We start from the raw sequence: 7,496 nt of genomic DNA, 5'->3' as shown, positions 1-7,496 counted from the left end.
CTTTAAGGCTTGTTATTGGAACAAAGTATGATTGTCTTCTTGATTTGACCATTTCATCAATCTTTGATTCCTCTTCTTGGACATACAATTGTACCAAGACTCACTTAGAGGATCAATTGAGATATGGTTCTTAATCATTAAGACCTATCATAAAGCATAAAAGCCACTCTCCCTTCTTCTTAGAATGGAGAAACTCTTATCTTTCTGCCTATTTGATTCTTCTTATTCGTTTTGCTATTGATCTAAACCCTTTAATCAATTCAAAATCACACTTAATCTTGTAAGTATAATCATATTTACTAAACCTTTAGTAAATGATGACGAATATCTTTGTTACTCGTATGGTGAACTTGATCAACACACAACTTTGTGTACTCGATCTCCTAGTCCTTCACTTGACACTTTGTCAACGAATTAGTCTAATTATCAAATATGAAATTTCTCATTCATCATGCAACCGAGTTGCATGATTCCAAGTTTCTGTCCAATTGAAACTTGGGCGATGAGAAACTCTCGCTATTTGGTAAATTCTTGACTTTCCATAACACAATAAGAAACAAATCCATTATTGCTAACAATTTCAACATCAATTTTTCATACACGCCATTGTAAGGATAAATAAATAAAGTTTAAAATCAAAATTTATTTTATTGCGGAAAAATTTGTCCTTCACAATGCAACTCATTGAAAAACTTATGCGAATACATCTTTCTTAGCAATCTAATTCTAACTCTAAGTAGTAGCTCAAGAATCTAATCTTCGAGAAACGCAATCGAAATCCATTCCTTCACGGTTAGATTCTGCTCACTTCTTCCCTTAAGCTTCTTTTCTTTTCTTTGATCCTTCTAAACATCAATTGTAATCTTATCACATTATGTATTCAGAACCTAGAATGAAGCTTAAAAGAGTTAGTCAATGGATTTTACCTAAATTAGAGCCATACGTTTCGACTCTCCCATCTCTTAGATCTCTTAGGTAAATAGGGCAGCTTCGTCTCCAATGCCCCTTCTCTTGGCAATAAAAGCAAATTGACTCTTTTTTGGAACAACACATGGAACTATTTCAGACATCGCCTTTCTCTTATGATCAAACTTTTCGATCATTGCATGTCTTTCATTGCCATTGTCTATATCCATAGAGGTCTCGAAGGCAGATTCACCAATCAACTTTGCTTTTCTATTGCGCCAAACCATTGCTGATTCAGCAGCAATAAGCATATAGGTGAGATCCATAAGGGTCACGTCGCGGTTCATCATATAGTACTCTCTTACGAACTCACTATATGAGTTAGGAAGTGATTGAAGAACCCAATCAACATCCATCACTTCACCGACAACGGATCCCATCATTCTTAATCTATCAATGTGTGACTTCATCCCTAGGACGTGTGCACACACCGAATTTCCTTCTTTATGTTTTTCTTGCCAAAAGGGCTTGAGTGATATTGAACTTTTCAATTTTACAATCTTGTGGGTTAGGGAGAATAATTGGAGGAGGAGGAGGAAGTGAAGCATGATTTCTTGTTCCTCGATCGAATCGTGGAATATCATCTTCATGTGGAATGCTTGTTCCACGGGATTTGAGAAGACCATAGTTGTCGAACTTTGACATCGGGAGAAAAACGAATTCAAGTTAGTTGATTGATTGAGTCCTTGGTAAATCACCCAAATGAAATTCCAAGGCTAGGACCCAACACAATATCCTACAACTCGGGAGAGGGATGCCGTAACCCAAATGCAGAACATTTGAAGGTAAGTGAATGACGATTCACTAATTTCCACCATGAAAAACGAAAAAGAAATTTAAGTTTTAAATTTATGAAAACTCCTAGATCCTTTGAGATTCATTGAACATTTCAATGGCATGTTTAAATCTCGATATGCCCCTCTTGTTTGTGACTGGGATGCCGAGGATCACAAAGCGGGTGTGAATAACCATGCAAACTACATGGTGCCCTCACATGTTACAATCACCTATTCGATGTGCCGGTAAACCACACACGCTCCACCGAACTATGACAAACATTGAGTCACCCTTTGCTACCTTTGCTTAGAACCATTTAGTGTGCCGGTAAACCACACACGCTCCACTAACGTCTTCGCAAGGGCACAAAGTGTAATTTCATGGAATTGCATCAATTCACTTTTGCCTAAGTAACTAAGATTGGGAATTTGTGAAACATTTCGTTACTCTGTATTTCATTATACTTATAATGGAAGGTTTCGTCCTATCCTACCCATTCGGCTAACGACCCTCCACTAGTCAAGAGTGCGGTGGGTAAGAGTGGATACCCATTCAATCGCCATTTTATAGGCAATTTCCTTAAACACCCCTTATAGACCAGCTTCGTGAATGAGGCCTACTAACGGTAAGACTGACTTTTACTTATACATATATATAATGTTAGACTTTTAATGTTATATATAGTATAGGGTGTACTTTATACTTTTAAAATACTATGTGGTTAACTTTAATAATTACACTTTTAATTCAATTAAATTGTTAACCTAAACTTTTATGGATTTATTAAACCTCTTTTAATTATACTCCTTAATTAATTAATAAAACCATAAAGGGGTGATTTGAACTTTTCAAAACATTACTAGAGTTTTAGAATTTAACATTTCTAATTAACCTTTTAATCAACCTTTAAATTCCAAAACTTGAGGGCAAGTTTTGAAACATTTCAAAACATTAGGGTTTTAACTATTTAAATTTCAAAACAACAAAACTTTTGGGGTTCAAATTTAAACTATAAAACCTAAAGGGATAAATTGAAACTATTTCACAAGATAATTCAAATCTAAATTACAAATAATCAAACTTTATCTAATAAAACAAGTGATTATCTAAATTTTGACAATTATCTTCTATTTTGGTAAGGATAATCACATAATAATGAAAAAATTCGGATTTTATCACAAAAGCAAGTTTATGGTAATTATCCAAAACCAAAACAGGAAGAAAATCGCGAATCTGAGCTGTCAGACCCTTTGACTCGTCGAGTCCGGACCTGGACTCGTCGAGTACAGCTGACTCGGCGAGTTCACCAAGTGACTCGGCGAGTCAAACCTTCAAAACTCAAAAAAAAAAATCGATTTTCAGTGCTTATTACGATTAAATATGCATCAATACAATAGAAACCAATCTAGGCTCTGATACCACTGTTGGGTTTTGATCATAAGACATCCTATGTGCTCATACAAACCCTAATGCTTGGATCTAGGTTTCTCTATTGTACATGCTTTGAATCCAAGACTATAAACCCTAATTCTAGCATATATGTAATCATATTAACATGAGAATAAGTTTATAGTGTTACCTTGATTGTTATGTAGCAATAACAATCCCAAGTCTCCTTGTATTGACTTTGGAATGCTTAGAGTCACAAGTGTCACTCCTCTAATGGCTTACAAACACCATAAGCAAATGGAGAAGGTATAAAGAGAGAAGTGAGAGGTTAGAATTCGTATCTAGGACCTCTTGGGAAGGGATACACGAATTCATGGCCCTAGGGGTGTTTATATAGGTGTAGAGATAGGGTTTCAGTCATTATCCTTATCTAGTTGATTATCCATTAAGCAACCAATAAGATAATCCTTGAATCCTTATCATACTCGAATTCTAAGGGATTTACACCTCAAATTCGTTCACCATATATATAAGATAATCCTTACCTTATTTTGTAACTATCACATAATTACAATTCAGCCCCTCTAGTTTAATTAATTACATTTGATCACAAAACTAATTCTTAATTAATTATTGACCAATATTAATTAAACAAATATGATTTCTCCTTTAATATATTATTCCTATAACATATTAATAAATCATATTATCCTTTCTCTCTTTATTCATTTCTCCAATCAAGTTGCTTTGGTGAAGGCAACCCAAAAGGACCATGCACCATCGGGTCAAGTACATACCAAAATAGTTATGGACTTAGACACTAATCCAACAAGTACCACTAATTGCTTACATCCAATATCCTAGAAACCCTAAGAGTGATTTGGAGAGAGGAATGATGAAGGATTTTGGAAATCTTGCTTATATATTCTAGGGTTCGAAAATGGATAACAAGGGTTGTTATTTATAGTTGATAGATCTTTAGGACAAACCAAATTTTTAATAACTAAATAATATAATTTAATCCATTATAGGCTATTATCCTCATCAACTATAGGAGGCTTGTAGAACCCTTCTGGTTCATATCTAAACCGTCCAAGCCATGGAGGATTCTAGAATGTCTTCCTTACTTAATAGTTAAACAATTGCAATTCACCCTTGCAACTGTTAAATAATTCTAATTAGTCCAAAATTAATTTCTAATTAATTCTGATTAAATCTAAATGAATTCTTAACAATTTCTAATTAATTTATTAATCCTATAATAAATTAACAAATCAGTTTCCACTTTCCTAAAGTTGCTCCTGACTATTTCTTGTTATTGAAGGTATCCTAAAAAGGACTTTACATTTATTCCAAAAGTTTATATCAATTTAGTTATAACCTTAGACACTTACACTAAAAGTATCCCACTTGGATAAGTCATCAAATAGAATTGCAATTATAAACTTTGAATAACCATGAAAATATGCTCTCTAAAGCCACTGTCGAACTCTGAATCATATCAGACAATGACCCTAAGATAAGTGTTCAACTCTTCCTTCATTCTAAACGATATTGTATGGACGTGATACATAGATACAAATCGATCTCATTTTCCAAGATTTTGTTTCCCGATTTCTGATTTATGATGACCTTATTAGACTACGAATCGAACGTATCAATTTAGTGAAGGTTGGGCCCATCACTATAATGTCAACATCAAATCACCAAGGGGCCTAAAGATATCGCTTTCCATTAATAGGCAATATGAACGAATAAAATTTGACTACATAATTATAACTGTTAGAATTATAGTTGAGGGACAACAAGTGTTAATAGATAATTACCTTATATATATATATATATATATATATATATATATATATATATATATATATATATATATATATATATATATATATATTCTTGTTTATATGGTCAATGAAATCATTTTGGAACGAAAAAAAATAAGTTCTCTCATTCCTCTCTCTCTGTTTTTTTCGCGTTCTAATTTCACATGGTATAAAAGTGATTGTGAAACCCTAATCCACTGCTTTCTTAATTTTTTTTCATCAAGATCACTACATCTCTGTTTCATGTATCAACTTTGAAGCCCTCCTTATTGCTGATCAATCCCTAGCATTGCCAAAGCCATTGTGAAACCCTAATCTTTTGCCTTCTCCAGTTAGTGTTCATCTTGATCACTACATCTCTACTTTGTGTATCAATCTTCGAATCCCTCCTTGTCGATCATTGATACCTAGGACAGTGACTCTCTATTTTATTTAACTCTACAAAATTATAATTGTTAGAATTGTATAGTTGAGGGACAACAAGTGTTAATAGATAATTACCACACACACACAAACACACACACACACATATATATATACATATATATATATATACATATATATATATACATATATATATATATATATATATATATATATATATATATATATATCCTTTTTTACACAGTCAATTCAATTTTTTTTGGGTATTTAACGTTTTATAATAAAAGTTGGGTATTTAAAGTTTTAACATATTTTAAACTATTTCAAATATTTTAAAGTTGGGTATTTATAAGTTTTACAATAAAACTATTTTCAACAAAATTGAGTTTTAACCGGTAAACCGGTAAATAATGTTTTTATAAAAATCAATTCATAAACATCGTATGTTATCTTTTAAATATTTTTTACTTAAAATCCAATTGATATTATCTTATGAAAAATGGTATTTGTCATGTAAAAACCATTTTTATACATAAAACATAGCATACATTCAACATGAAATAAACATCACAAGCATGCTTTATAACGTGTATAAACCAAACCATGCCTAGCAATAATTTTTGTGAGCCATCACAATAATTTTGAAGTCTTTCCTAAAGGACTTAAGGGAGAGTTTAAAAAGGTCTTTAAGATCCTACTTGCCAAGTCAACTTTTGCTTGCAAAAGGACTTCAAATCTTCATGTTATGAAAGTTGCAACACTTCAACCGTTAAGATTATAATTAACTCCAAAACCAAAAGTAGAAGCTTATGGTTGGGATTATGATCTTAAATGGTTAAGTTATCTTCAAGGTGGTCATTTCTTCATCTTTTTACATTTAAAAATAAATACAAGTAGTCTAACTAATTTATTACCTCAAATCTACAAAATGAAAAAAAAAACTTATTTATCTGTTACATCTTATGAATAAATAAATATCAAACATATACAACAAAAAGGTCCAAATGGCTTGTTTATACACATCAACATATCAAATATTATAACAAACAACTCTTTGTTTTTTCTAAGGCAACTTTTATATAACCAAAATGCATGAAAAATAGTTATATATAAAAATAAACAGTTTTAACCAAGAAGTTGCCGAAGAAGACAAATATGGATTTTTGTTAACCAAAAGAAGTCAACGCTTGTTTTCGAAAAACCAAAAATTATTAAACATAAAAAAATCATTCTAACATATAAAAGATGACTTTGATACCACTGTTGGGTTTTGATACGAAATATAAGTAAGACTTAAAAATAACAAAATTATTTTTAGTTCATAACAAAACCAAACCATCATGGATCCATTTATAGAGGTTAGATCGAAATAAAAACAACCATAGGATGTTTTAGAGATAACCTTTGAAGCCTTTAAACCCATTTGTGTAACATCCTGACTCCCATGTATAAATTTTACCGCTTTATATTCATATTTAAAGGCCTACTCGACGAGTTGGATACCCCAACTCATCGTGTTAAAACGAATATGGTCGTGTAACTTTAGCGATCTACTCGATGAGTTGGAGGACCGAACTCGACGAGTTGGAGCTAGAATATGAAACCCTAGTTTTTAGGGTTTGCACCCTATTTAAGGACCTTAGGTCCTTTCCTACAGCCTCCTTACCATCTTTTGATGGCCAGAAGCAATCCTAATCGATCTAAACCCTATTCTTGAGTGTGTGAGAGGCTAAAGTGTGTTTTTGGTGCATCTATTAAAGAAGTTAGAAGATTAAGTAGCTTGGAACGGGAAGAAGCTTGTAGATCTAGTATCTACATTGTGGTGGCTTGCATTTGAAGGTAAAAGGTCATTACCTTGACCTTCCATTTGTTAGATCTCCTCTTATGTGAGAATATGAACATTTTGGTACAATATGGGGTCACTTTCATATTTGAGCTTGTTACAAGTGCATAGTTTCAGATCTGGACTCCTCTAGGTCCTTATGGACGTAAAGCCTCAATATTTATGAATATTTGGCCCTCCTCCATGTCTAAAACCTTATTCTAAGGCTAGTATGAGTGACAATACCCTAGAAGCCTGGATCTACAGTTTGGAGCTTAGGTTTCATGTAAAAGCATTTGAATGAGAAATTGAAAGAAGGGACTTGA

This window comes from Lactuca saligna, chromosome 9, assembly GCF_052625555.1.
Source record: "Lactuca saligna cultivar CGN05327 chromosome 9, ASM5262555v1, whole genome shotgun sequence".
Classification (NCBI taxonomy): Eukaryota; Viridiplantae; Streptophyta; class Magnoliopsida; order Asterales; family Asteraceae; genus Lactuca; species Lactuca saligna.
The sequence above is the reverse complement of the archived record's forward strand: the minus strand, read 5'-3'. Positions refer to the sequence as shown.